Consider the following 15,281-nt stretch of genomic DNA (forward strand, 5'->3'; position numbering starts at 1 on the left):
TTTCCCCAGAACTGATCAGAACTGATATATTCCTGTTTAAATTGGCCTTGGAGCTGTGTACTGTTCCCCAGCATAGATCCGAACTGATTTATTCCTGTTTAAACAGACTCTTCGAGCTGTCTACTGTTCCCCAGCATAGATCAAAACTGAGCTATTCCTGCTTAAACTGAATCTTGGAACTGTGTACTATTCCCCAGAACTGATCAGAACTGAGTTATTCCTGTTTAAATTGACTTGGAGCTGTATACTTTTCACCAGAAGAGAGTAGAACTGAGCTATTTTTCTTTAAACTGATTCTGAGCTGTGTTCTGTTCCCCAGCATAGATCAGAACTGATATATCCATATTTAAACTGACTCTTGGATGTGTGTACTTTTCCCCAGAACTGGTCAGAACTGAGTTATTACTGCTTAAACTTACTGAGTTGTGTACTGTTCCCCAGCATTGATCAGAACTGATTTATTCCTGTTTAAACAGACTCATCGAGCTGTGTACTTTTCACCAGCACAGGTCAGAACTGATATATTCCTGTTTAATTTGATTCTTGTAGTGGTGTACTGTTCCCCAGCATAGATCAAAAGTGAGTTATTCCTGTTTAAACTTACCCTTGGAGTTGTGCACTGTTCCCCAACATAGATCAGAACTGAGCTATTCCTGTTTAACTTGACTCTTGGAGCTGTATCCTCTTCCCCAGCACAGATCAGAACTGAAGTACTCCTAATTAAACTGACGCTTGGGATCTGTGTACTGTTCCCCAGCATTGATCACAACTAAGTTATTCCTGTTTAAACTGACTCTTGGAACTGTGTACTGTTCCCCAGTATAGATCAGAACTGAGCTAGTCCTGTTTAACCTGACTCTTGGGGCTGTGTACTGTTTCCCAGAACTGATCAGAACTGATTTCTTCTTGTTTAAACTGAATCTTAGAGCTTTGTACTGTTCCCCAGATGTGATCAGAACTGAGTTAATCCTGGTTAGACTGACTCTTTGATCTATGTACTGTTCCCCAGCATAGATCAGAACTAAGCTGTTCCTGTTTAAATTGACTTAGAGCTGTATACTGTTCACCAGAAGAGAGTAGAACTGAGCTATTTTTCTTTAAGCTGACTCTGAGCTGTCTTCATTTCCCCAGCATAGATCAGAACTGATATATCCCAATTTAAACTGACTCTTGGACATGTGTACTTTTCCCCAGAACTGAGTTATTACTGCTTAAACTTACTCTTGGAGTTGTGTACTGTTCCCCAGCATGGAAAAGAACAGTGTTATTCCTTTTAAAACTGAATCTTTGAGGTGTGTACTGTTCCCCAGCATAGATCAGAACTGATTTATTCCTGTTTAAACAGACTCTTCGAGCTTTGTACTGTTCCCCAGCATAGATCCGAACTGAGTTATTCCTGCTTAAACTGACTCTTGGAGCTGTGTACTGTTCCCCAGAATTGAACAGAAGTGAGCTATTCCTGTTTAAACTGACTATTGGAGCTGTGTACTGTTCCTCAGAAGTGACCAGAACTGAGCTATTTCTGTTTAGACTGACTCTTAGAGCTGTGTACTGTTCCCCAGCATAGATCAGAACTGAGTTAATCCTGGTTAGACTGACTCTTGGAGCTATGTACTGTTCCCCAGCATAGATCAGAACTAATCTATTCTTGTTTAAATGGGCTCTTGGAGCTGTGTACTGTTTCCCAGCACAGCATTGAAAAGAAGTGAGTTATTCCTGTTTAAACTGACTCTTGGAACTGTCTGCTGTTCCCCAGCATAGATCAGAACTGAGCTATTCCTATTTAAATTGACTCTTGCAGCTGTGTACTGTTCCCCAGACTTGATCCGAACAGAGCTATTCCAGTTTAAACTGACTCTTGGAGCTGTGGACTGTTCTCCAGAACTGATCAGAACTGAGTTATTCATGTTTACATTGACTTAGAGCTGTATACTGTTCCCCAGCATAGATCAGAACTGAGCTATTTTTCTTTAAACTGACTGAGCATAGATCAGAACTGATATATCCCTATTTAAACTGACTATTGGACATGTGTACTTTTCCCCAGAACTGATCAGAACTGAGTTATTACTGCTTAAACTTACTTTTGGAGTTGTGTACTGTTCCCCAGCATAAAAAAGAACAGTGTTATTCCTTTTTAAACTTACTCTTGGAGCTGTGTACTGTTCCCCAGCTTAGATCAGAACTGAGCTATTCCTGTTTAAATTGACTCTTGGAGCTGTGTACTGTTCCCCAGAACTGATCAGAAGTGAGCTATTCCTGTTTAAACTGACTCTTGAGCTGTGTACTATTCCCCAGATGTGATCAGAACTGAGCTATTTCTGTTTAAATTGGCCTTGGAGCTGTGTACTGTTCCCCAGTACTGATCAGAAGTGAGCTATTCCTGTTTAAACTGACTCTTGGAGCTGAGTACTGTTCCCCAGAAGTGACCTGAACTGAGCTATTTCTGTTTAAACTGACTCTTAGAGCTGTGTACTGTTCCCCAGCATAAATCAGAACTGAGTTAATCCTGGATAGACTGACTCTTGGAGCTATGTACTGTTCCCCAGCATAGATCAGAACTAAGCTATTCTTGTTTAAATTGATTCTTGGAGCTGTGTACTGTTCCCCAGAGCAGCATTGAAAAGAAGTGAGTTATTCCTATTTAAACTAAGTCTTGGAACTTTGTACTCTTCCCCAGCATAGATCAGAACTGAGCTATTCCTGTTTAAATTGACTCTTGCAGCTGTGTACTGTTCCCCAGACCAGATCAGGACTTAGCTATTCCTGTTTAAACTGACTCTTGGAGCTGTGTACTGTTCCCCAGAACTGATCAGAACTGAGTTATTCCTGTTTAAATTGACTTGGAGCTGTATACTTTTCACCAGAAGAGAGTAAAACTGAGCTATTTTTCTTTAAACTGACTCTGAGCTGTGTTCTATTCCCCAGCATAGATCAGAACTGATATATCCTATTTAAACTGACTCTTGGACGTGTGTACTTTTCCCCAGAACTGGTCAGAACTGAGTTATTACTGCTTAAACTTACTCTTGGAGTTGTGTACTGTTCCCCAGCATAGAAAAGAACAGAGTTATTCCTTTTTAAACTGACTCTTGGAGGTGTGTACTGTTCCCCAGCATAGATCAGAACTGATTTATTCCTGTTTAAACAGACTCATTGAGCTGTGTACTTTTCACCAGCACAGGTCAGAACTGATATATTCCTGTTTAATTTGATTCTGGTAGTGGTGTACTGTTCCCCAGCATAGATCAAAAGTGAGTTATCCCTGTTTAAACTTACCCTTGGAGCTGTGCACTGTTCCCCAACAAAGATCAGAACTGATATATCCCTTTTTAAACTGACTCTTGGACGTGTGTACTTTTCCCCAGAACTTATCAGAACTGAGTTATTACTGCTTAAACTTACTCTTGGAGTTGTGTACTGTTCCCCAGCATAGAAAAGAACAATGTTATTCCTTTTTAAACTGACTCTTGGAGCTGTGTACTTTTCCCCAGAACTGATCAGAACTGATATATTCCTGTTTAAATTCTCCTTGGAGCTGTGTACTGTTCCCCAGCATAGATCCGAACTGATTTATTCCTGTTTAAACAGACTCTTCGAGCTGTCTACTGTTCCCCAGCATAGATCAAAACTGAGCTATTCCTGCTTAAACTGACTCTTGGAACTGTGTACTATTCCCCAGAACTGATCAGAACTGAGTTATTCCTGTTTAAATTGACTTGGAGCTGTATACTTTTCACCAGAAGAGAGTAGAACTGAGCTATTTTTCTTTAAACTGATTCTGAGCTGTGTTCTGTTCCCCAGCATAGATCAGAACTGATATATCCCTATTTAAACTGACTCTTGGATGTGTGTACTTTTCCCCAGAACTGGTCAGAACTGAGTTATTACTGCTTAAACCTACTCTTGGAGTTGTGTACTGTTCCCCAGCATTGATCAGAACTGATTTATTCCTGTTTAAACAGACTCCTCAAGCTGTGTACTTTTCCCCAGCACAGGTCAGAACTGATATATTCCTGTTTAATTTGATTCTTGTAGTGGTGTACTGTTCCCCAGCATAGATCAAAAGTGAGTTATTCCTGTTTAAACTTACCCTTGGAGTTGTGCACTGTTCCCCAACATAGATCAGAACTGAGCTATTCCTATTTAACTTGACTCTTGGAGCTGTATCCTCTTCCCCAGCACAGATCAGAACTGAAGTACTCCTAATTAAACTGACCCTTGGGATCTGTGTACTGTTCCCCAGCATTGATCACAACTAAGTTATTCCTGTTTAAACTGACTCTTGGAACTGTGTACTGTTCCCCAGTATAGATCAGAACTGAGCTAGTCCTGTTTAACTTTACTCTTGGGGCTGTGTACTGTTCCCCAGAACTGATCAGAACTGATTTATTCTTGTTTAAACTGAATCTTAGAGCTTTGTACTGTTCCCCAGCTTAGATCAGAACTGAGTTAATCCTGGTTAGACTGACTCTTTGATCTATGTACTGTTCCCCAGCATAGATCAGAACTAAGCTGTTTCTGTTTAAATTGACTCTTGCAGCTGTGTACTGTTCCCCAGACCTGATCTGAACTGAGCTATTCCTGTTTAAACTGACTCTTGGAGCTGTATACTGTTCACCAGAAGAGAGTAGAACTGAGCTATTTTTCTTTAAGCTGACTCTGAGCTGTCTTCTCTTCCCCAGCATAGATCAGAACTGATATATCCCTATTTAAACTGACTCTTGGACATGTGTACTTTTCCCCAGAACTGATCAGAACTGAGTTATTACTGCTTAAACTTACTCTTGGAGTTGTGTACTGTTCCCCAGCATGGAAAAGAACAGTGTTATTCCTTTTAAAACTGAATCTTTGAGGTGTGTACTGTTCCCCAGCATAGATCAGAACTGATTTATTCCTGTTTAAACAGACTCTTTGAGCTGTGTACTGTTCCCCAGCATGGAAAAGAACAGTCATTCTTTTTTAAACTGTCTCTTGGAGATGTGTACTGTTCCCCAGCATAGATCAGAACCGATTTATTCTTGTTTAAATTGACTCTTGGAGCTGTGTACTATTCCCCAGCACAGATCAGAACTGAGCTATTCCTGTTTAAATTGACACTTGAGCTTTGTACTCTTCCCCAAAACTGATCAGAACTGAGTTATTCCTGCTTAAACTGACTGTTGGAGCTGTTTCTGCTCCCCAGAATTGATGAGAACTGAGCTAATCCTGTTTAAACTGACCCTTGGTGTTGTGTACTTTTCACCAGCATAGGTCAGAACTGATATATTCCTGTTTAATTGGATTCTTGGAGTGCTGCACTGTTCCCCAGAACAGCAAAGAAAAGAAGTGTTATTCCTTTTTAAATTGACTCTTGTCGCTGTGTGCTATTCTCCAGTATAGATCAGAACTGATTTATTCCTGTTTAAACAGACTCTTGGAGCTGTGTACTTTACCCAGCGTAGATCAGAACTGAGTTATTCCTGCTTAAACTGACTCTTGGTGCTGTGTACTGTTCCTTAGCATGGAAAAGAAGTTATTCCTGTTTAAACTGACTTGTGGAGCTGTGTACTGTTACCCAGAACTGATCAGAACTGAGTTATTCCTGTTTAAACTGACTCTTGGAGCTGAGTACTGTTCCCCAGAACTGATGAGAATGGAGCTATTCCTGTTTAAACTGACTCTTACTGAGCTCTAACTTATTAGAAGCAAAAGAATGCTTATGGCAACTTAGACTTAATGCTAGCAGTATGCCAGGAATTAATGAACATGTCTCCATCTCCAGTATTTTGAAATATAAATCTTATTTAGTATAAGGGTATTCATTTTATGTTGGTGATATATTGTTACATTTTTACATTATTGTTTTTAGTTTTTAATTTATATTTATATCTATATTATTAAATGTTTTACACTATTACACTGTCAACACGCACATATATATATATATTTACATATATTTATTTATTTATTTATATATTTAATATAACAGGATGAAATATTATGATAGAAAGCATTTTTAATTGCCGTGTACATATACATATATTAATACATTTTTTATAATTAGGTATAATGAGCCATTGAATTTGAATTTGTATTGTAAACAAGAATGTACTTAATGAAGGAAATGCTGATTGGTGAATTTTTAATTAGAACAAGTATATTAAGGAAGTGTTTTTAATGGAAGTTACTCTGATGACACCCACAGATGAGATGAGTGAAAGTGCTTAGGGTTTTGGATTATACACGTTTTGTAACTTGCTCTTTTAAGTGTATTTTCAAGTTATATTAATAAATAGTCGCATCGGATATTTTGATTGCCTTGGTTCTTTTTATAGTTTTATTCGTTTTATGTTCGTTTCCTATTATAGATCAGAACTGATATATTCCTGTTTAAACTGACTTTTGGACGTGTGTACTGTTCCCCAAAACTGATCAGAACTGAGTTATTCCTGCTTAAACTGACTCTTGGAACTGTATACTGTTCCCCAGTATAGATCAGAACTGAGCTAGTCCTGTTTAACTTGACTCTTGGGGCTGTGTACTGTTCCTCAGAACTGATCAGAACTGATTTCTTCTTGTTTAAACTGAATCTTAGAGCTTTGTACTGTTCCCCAGCTGTGATCAGAACTGAGTTAATCCTGGTTAGACTGACTCTTTGATCTATGTACTGTTCCCCAGCATAGATCAGAACTAAGCTGTTCCTGTTTAAATTGACTCTTGCAGCTGTGTACTGTTCCCCAGACCTGATCTGAACTGAGCTATTCCTGTTTAAACTGACTCTTGGAGCTGTGGACTGTTCCCCATAACTGATCAGAACTGAGTTATTCCTGTTTAAATTGACTTAGAGCTGTATACTGTTCACCAGAAGAGAGTAGAACTGAGCTATTTTTCTTTAAGCTGACTCTGAGCTGTCTTCATTTCCCCAGCATAGATCAGAACTGATATATCCCAATTTAAACTGACTCTTGGACATGTGTACTTTTCCCCAGAACTGAGTTATTACTGCTTAAACTTACTCTTGGAGTTGTGTACTGTTCCCCAGCATGGAAAAGAACAGTGTTATTCCTTTTAAAACTGAATCTTTGAGGTGTGTACTGTTCCCCAGCATAGATCAGAACTGATTTATTCCTGTTTAAACAGACTCTTCGAGCTGTGTACTGTTCCCCAGCATAGATCAGAACTGAGTTATTCCTGCTTAAACTGACTCTTGGAGCTGTGTACTGTTCCCCAGAATTGAACAGAAGTGAGCTATTCCTGTTTAAACTGATTATTGGAGCTGTGTACTGTTCCTCAGAAGTGACCAGAACTGAGCTATTTCTGTTTAGACTGACTCTTAGAGCTGTGTACTGTTCCCCAGCATAGATCAGAACTGAGTTAATCCTGGTTAGACTGACTCTTGGAGCTATGTACTGTTCCCCAGCATAGATCAGAACTAATCTATTCTTGTTTAAATGGACTCTTGGAGCTGTGTACTGTTTCCCAGCACAGCATTGAAAAGAAGTGAGTTATTCCTGTTTAAACTGACTCTTGGAACTGTTTGCTGTTCCCCAGCATAGATCAGAACTGAGCTATTCCTGTTTAAATTGACTCTTGCAGCTGTGTACTGTTCCCCAGACTTGATCCGAACAGAGCTATTCCAGTTTAAACTGACTCTTGGAGCTGTGGACTGTTCCCCAGAACTGATCAGAACTGAGTTATTCATGTTTACATTGACTTAGAGCTGTATACTGTTCACCAGAAGAGAGTAGAACTGAGCTATTTTTCTTTAAGCTGACTCTGAGCTGTGTTCTGTTCCCCAGCATAGATAGAACTGAGCTATTTTTCTTTAAGCTGACTGAGCATAGATCAGAACTGATATATCCCTATTTAAACTGACTATTGGACATGTGTACTTTTCCCCAGAACTGATCAGAACTGAGTTATTACTGCTTAAACTTACTCTTGGAGTTGTGTACTGTTCCCCAGCATAGAAAAGAACAGTGTTATTCCTTTTTAAACTTACTCTTGGAGCTGTGTACTGTTCCCCAGCTTAGATCAGAACTGAGCTATTCCTGTTTAAATTGACTCTTGGAGCTGTGTACTGTTCCCCAGAACTGATCAAAAGTGAGCTATTCCTGTTTAAACTGACTCTTGGAGCTGTGTACTATTCCCCAGATGTGATCAGAACTGAGCTATTTCTGTTTAAATTGGCCTTGGAGCTGTGTACTGTTCCCCAGGACTGATCAGAAGTGAGCTATTCCTGTTTAAACGGACTCTTGGAGCTGAGTACTGTTCCCCAGAAGTGACCTGAACTGAGCTGTTTCTGTTTAAACTGACTCTTAGAGCTGTGTACTGTTCCCCAGCATAAATCAGAACTGAGTTAATCCTGGATAGACTGACTCTTGGAGCTATGTACTGTTCCCCAGCATAGATCAGAACTGAGCTATTCCTGTTTAAATTGACTCTTGCAGCTGTGTACTGTTCCCCAGACCAGATCAGGACTGAGCTATTCCTGTTTAAACTGACTCTTGGAGCTGTGTACTGTTCCCCAGAACTGAGTTATTCCTGTTTAAATTGACTTGGAGCTGTATACTTTTCACCAGAAGAGAGTAAAACTGAGCTATTTTTCTTTAAACTGACTCTGAGCTGTGTTCTGTTCCCCAGCATAGATCAGAACTGATATATCCTATTTAAACTGACTCTTGGATGTGTGTACTTTTCCCCAGAACTGGTCAGAACTGAGTTATTACTGCTTAAACTTACTCTTGGAGTTGTGTACTGTTCCCCAGCATAGAAAAGAACAGAGTTATTCCTTTTTAAACTGACTCTTGGAAGTGTGTACTGTTCCCCAGCATAGATCAGAACTGATTTATTCCTGTTTAAACAGACTCATTGAGCTGTGTACTTTTCACCAGCACAGGTCAGAACTGATATATTCCTGTTTAATTTGATTCTGGTAGTGGTGTACTGTTCCCCAGCATAGATCAAAAGTGAGTTATCCCTGTTTAAACTTACCCTTGGAGCTGTGCACTGTTCCCCAACAAAGATCAGAACTGATATATCCCTTTTTAAACTGACTCTTGGATGTGTGTACTTTTCCCCAGAACTTATCAGAACTGAGTTATTACTGCTTAAACTTACTCTTGGAGTTGTGTACTGTTCCCCAGCATAGAAAAGAACAATGTTATTCCTTTTTAAACTGACTCTTGGAGCTGTGTACTTTTCCCCAGAACTGATCAGAACTGATATATTCCTGTTTAAATTCTCCTTGGAGCTGTGTACTGTTCCCCAGCATAGATCCAAACTGATTTATTCCTGTTTAAACAGACTCTTCGAGCTGTCTACTGTTCCCCAGCATAGATCAAAACTGAGCTATTCCTGCTTAAACTGACTCTTGGAACTGTGTACTATTCCCCAGAACTGATCAGAACTGAGTTATTCCTGTTTAAATTGACTTGGAGCTGTATACTTTTCACCAGAAGAGAGTAGAACTGAGCTATTTTTCTTTAAACTGATTCTGAGCTGTGTTCTGTTCCCCAGCATAGATCAGAACTGATATATCCCTATTTAAACTGACTCTTGGATGTGTGTACTTTTCCCCAGAACTGGTCAGAACTGAGTTATTACTGCTTAAACTTACTCTTGGAGTTGTGTACTGTTCCCCAGCATTGATCAGAACTGATTTATTCCTGTTTAAACAGACTCATCGAGCTGTGTACTTTTCAGCAGCACAGGTCAGAACTGATATATTCCTGTTTAATTTGATTCTTGTAGTGGTGTACTGTTCCCCAGCATAGATCAAAAGTGAGTTATTCCTGTTTAAACTTACCCTTGGAGTTGTGCACTGTTCCCCAACATAGATCAGAACTGAGCTATTCCTGTTTAACTTGACTCTTGGAGCTGTATCCTCTTCCCCAGCATAGATCAGAACTGAAGTACTCCTAATTAAACTGACCCTTGGGATCTGTGTACTGTTCCCCAGCATTGATCACAACTAAGTTATTCCTGTTTAAACTGACTCTTTGAACTGTGTACTGTTCCCCAGTATAGATCAGAACTGAGCTAGTCCTGTTTACCTTGACTCTTGGGGCTGTGTACTGTTCCCCAGAACTGATCAGAACTGATTTATTCTTGTTTAAACTGAATCTTACAGCTTTGTACTGTTCCCCAGCTTAGATCAGAACTGAGTTAATCCTGGTTAGACTGACTCTTTGATCTATGTACTGTTCCCCAGCATAGATCAGAACTAAGCTGTTCCTGTTTAAATTGACTCTTGCAGCTGTGCACTGTTCCCCAGACCTGATCTGAACTGAGCTATTCCTGTTTAAACTGACTCTTGGAGCTGTATACTGTTCACCAGAAGAGAGTACAACTGAGCTATTTTTCTTTAAGCTGACTCTGAGCTGTCTTCTCTTCCCCAGCATAGATCAGAACTGATATATCCCTATTTAAACTGACTCTTGGACATGTGTACTTTTCCCCAGAACTGATCAGAACTGAGTTATTACTGCTTAAACTTACTCTTGGAGTTGTGTACTGTTCCCCAGCATGGAAAAGAACAGTGCTATTCCTTTTAAAACTGAATCTTTGAGGTGTGTACTGTTCCCCAGCATAGATCAGAACTGATTTATTCCTGTTTAAACAGACTCTTCAAGCTGTGTACTGTTCCCCAGCATGGAAAAGAACAGTCATTCTTTTTTAAACTGACTCTTGGAGATGTGTACTGTTCCCCAGCATAGATCAGAACCGATTTATTCTTGTTTAAATTGACTCTTGGAGCTGTGTACTATTCCCCAGCACAGATCAGAACTGAGCTATTCCTGTTTAAATTGACACTTGAGCTTTGTACTCTTCCCCAAAACTGATCAGAACTGAGTTATTCCTGCTTAAACTGACTGTTGGAGCTGTTTCTGCTCCCCAGAATTGATGAGAACTGAGCTAATCCTGTTTAAACTGACCCTTGGAGTTGTGTACTTTTCACCAGCACAGGTCAGAACTGATATATTCCTGTTTAATTGGATTCTTGGAGTGCTGTACTGTTCCCCAGCACAGCAAAGAAAAGAAGTGTTATTCCTTTTTAAATTGACTCTTGTCGCTGTGTGCTATTCTCCAGCATAGATCAGAACTGATTTATTCCTGTTTAAACAGACTCTTGGAGCTGTGTACTTTACCCAGCGTAGATCAGAACTGAGTTATTCCTGCTTAGACTGACTCTTGGAGCTGTGTACTGTTCCTCAGCATGGAAAAGAAGTTATTCCTGTTTAAACTGACTTGTGGAGCTGTGTACTGTTACCCAGAACTGATCAGAACTGAGTTATTCCTGTTTAAACTGACTCTTGGAGCTGAGTACTGTTCCCCAGAACTGATGAGAATGGAGCTATTCCTGTTTAAACTGACTCTTACTGAGCTCTAACTTATTAGAAGCAAAAGAATGCTTATGGCAACTTAGACTTAATGCTAGCAGTATGCCAGGAATTAATGAACATGTCTCCATCTCCAGTATTTTGAAATATAAATCTTATTTAGTATAAGGGTGATATATTGTTACATTTTTACATTATTGTTTTTAGTTTTTAATTTATATTTATATCTATATTATTAAATGTTTTACACTATTACACTGTCAACATATATATATATATATATATATATATATATATATATATATATATATATATATATATATTTACATATATTTATTTATTTATTTATATATTTAATATAACAGGATGAAATATTATGATAGAAAGCATTTTTATTTGCTGTGTACATATACATATATTAATACATTTTTTATAATTAGGTATAATGAGCCGTTGAATTTGAATTTGTATTTTAAACAAGAATGTACTTAATGAAGGAAATGCTGATTGGTGAATTTTTAATTAGAACAAGTATATTAAGGAAGTGTTTTTAATGGAAGTTACTCTGATGACACCCACAGATGAGATGAGTGAAAGTGCTTAGGGTTTTGGATTATACACGTTTTGTAACTTGCTCTTTTAAGTGTATTTTCAAGTTATATTAATAAATAGTCGCATCGGATATTTTGATTGCCTTGGTTCTTTTTATAGTTTTATTCGTTTTATGTTCGTTTTCTATTATAGATCAGAACTGATATATTCCTGTTTAAACTGACTTTTGGACGTGTGTACTGTTCCCCAAAACTGATCAGAACTGAGTTATTCCTGCTTAAACTGACTCTTGGAGCTGTGTACTGTTCCCCAACATAGAAAAAAATAGAGTTATTCCTTTTTAAACTGACTCTTGGAGGTGTGTACTGTTCCCCAGAATTGATCAGAACAGAATTATTCCTGTTTAAACTGACTCTTGGAGCTGTGTACTGTTCACCAGCACAGATCAGAACTGATCTATTCCTGTTTAAATTGACACTAGGAGCTGTGTACTGTTCCCCAGAACTGATCAGAACTGAGTTATTCCTGCTTAAACTGACTGTTGGATCTGTGTACTGTTCCCCAGCACAAGGGAATTTTATATCTAAATTTTGTGGGGACTTACCCACCTGTCAAAACACAAAGTTAATTTGCTTACCCTTTCTTTATTGTGGGCATTATTCTTCACCATTTATAATCTTTGGGACTGTAGAAACTGATGTTTGATAGTAGAACCTTCTAGTAGTGGTGTGCCTAGTCTGGTTTCCCACTTCAATGCATGTCATTTTAACAAGGACTTACCTAACTTGCTAGCAGGGCAGCTAATATTTATGTGTTTTCTGCTATTGCATAATGTAGTCAGCTTTAAAGTTTTTTGCATCTCCCAAATTCATCTGGTATAAGATATTGTGCTCCACCCTGTCATGTATACTATTAGTGCATGTTTTCCTGCAGTATATAAATCTTATAATTCACACCCACAACATGTGCAGAACATAAGAATGGTTCATAGCCAGAAAGTACAGGGAAAAAAAGGAGAGCAACCTTACCTCAACAGAAGAATACAGGCACAGTACTGTTAATAAAATATAAATGTTTAGACTGCCATCCTAATAGCACTGCAGGATAATCTCAGCTATTCCGTTTTTGCAAACACAGAATATGAAAGGACACTTAGAGAGCTGTAGAATTTTGCTCCATGGCTTGCTGTATTATCTGCAGTTTAATTGAAAGCAAACCCTAACCATCCTTGGAAAATGATCTGAATGATAACCAGACTCCAGGAAATGGAGCAGGTGTTTGAGTTAATGAAGATGGCACTAGACACATTTGCTGGGGTCATTCAGTAGTCTGGCTTTCACATCCTATTTATTCGTACTTGTGAATGGCCTCATAAGAACAGACATTCTGTCAGTCCCATGTTGTTTTTTTGTACTACTAAAAGGCTGCTTGAAAAGCTAGAATTGCTAGATCTTCTGCTAAGATGTTAGTGGCTTTTGGCCAGGAAAGGCAGGTTTCATATGGGTGCATTCACTAAAATCAGTCAGACTCCTGCTCTTCAAATGATACTATGTGAGGATGAATATAACAGCACTACATTTCTCCTGTGTTGTCTTTTTTCTGTGCTTTGCTCAGTGCTTGCAGATATAGAATATATACTACTCCGTGGATTTTAGACAGTTTTTGTGTTTGATTTTGTCATATTGTAAAGCATTACTTTGATCCATATGATCACATCTGACGATTTAGATTTCTGTGTTGTAGTATACAAATAAAGTTGCTTAACTCGACTAAATGATTCTTGGCTATCCTAAGGATAATCATTGGTGTCTAGTAGATCTTAAAAAGTTCTATAAACAGTTAAAGCTAAATTTGTAAATAAGAAAACAAGTTAAGAAGAATAAACTGCAATACTTTTTCTTGCTTACTTTTTTATTGCAAAATGATATGCAAATGTATTTTTGAGGTGTACTAAAATTATTAGTGTTAAGAGAATGCTTTAATCAATTGCTAGCATTAGAGTCCTAAGACTGGATAAAATAATCTGCAGTTATTGACTAGCTTCTGTTTTATTGGATGATCAGTCCTGTGCATATATTTTAACAAGTAAATTATTCCAATTTATTTTGCTCAGTTTATACATATTGTTATCCACAAGGGCACTTGCAGTTCTGTGCATATAACTCAGTGACCTAAGTTCAGTAAAGGTTTAAAATTGAACTGCATTTAGAAAAACTGCGAGTGCAACATGTTGATTTCAAATGTTTTCAATGTTCAAATAAAATTGTTATGAATTGGTCAGAAATCACTCAATTTACCTGTACTGCTAGTCTTCCTTTGTAAGACAAACATCTGCTTTCTTTGGTCTGCAAAGTTATTAAACTGAACTACATTTTAACTTATTTAAATTAATGTTTTTGTTTTTGTTTAATTGTAAATAATTTTAACTGTAAAGTATGGGACATGTCCTTTGATGGCCTGATTTTCTTAATGCTTCAGGTACACTCTTTACTGTTGTTGAGTATGAAGGTGTATACAAACTGCATTTTATAACAACAGTCTTAATTATATTATGCTCTTCATTCATCAGAAAATTTCTCTTAAGTTTAGCAGCATGCCAGGTAGATAGGACATGCACTGTTTAATTTGTGCTATTAAAAAAGCCAAATCAATAAAACAAAGAGGCTAACAGAAGCAATTCATTTTCACTCAGTAATGTCCTAGCTAGCATATAAACCACGCCAGACCTTTGTACGCTGGCTTTGTGAAATGATTTCACACATTTTCACACAATTTCACACCAGACTCTTGGCTTTTGAATGTATTTTACTCACGCTATAATTACAATCTGACTGCATTCGTGAGCAATTACTTCCCCACATCCTAAATATATAATATCTAGTTTATAATAGTGTTTTTGTTCTTTTGTGTACAGTATATCCATAGATCATGTTATTCATTTAGAGTTAAAACAGAAATTCTGTGGTCATCTTCCATGTAGTAGAGGGATAAAGCCTTGACTGTGATACAGGTGACCTGTGCTCACCTAGCAATCTGGATACTAGAGGAGTTGGAAAGGCTGGGTGGAAGTGAGTAACCAAAGTCTTCTTGTCCATCATCTGGGAAGGCAAGTAGCCTGGACTGCAACACTAATAATGCCTTGCAGATGCTGGTAATTAGAGCAAGCAACAAATAGTTATGGGTATGCACCTAACCTGCAAGGTTGTTCTCATTGTGCCAGATTTCAATGTGTGAATACAGAAACACTCATGCTAGACAGAGTGTAGCAGGTCCTGCTCTGGCATGAACATGAGTATCAGCTACAAGGGATTGAGTTATGGATTAAAAGTTAAAAGCCAGTCAACCTGCCATGAAGGCTGTCAACTACATTCAACTATTGCACCAAAGGGAATAGATATTTGGTGA

The sequence above is a fragment of the Protopterus annectens genome, chromosome 11.part0 (assembly GCF_019279795.1).
Source record: "Protopterus annectens isolate FY-2018-M chromosome 11.part0, PAN1.0, whole genome shotgun sequence".
Classification (NCBI taxonomy): domain Eukaryota; kingdom Metazoa; phylum Chordata; order Ceratodontiformes; family Protopteridae; genus Protopterus; species Protopterus annectens.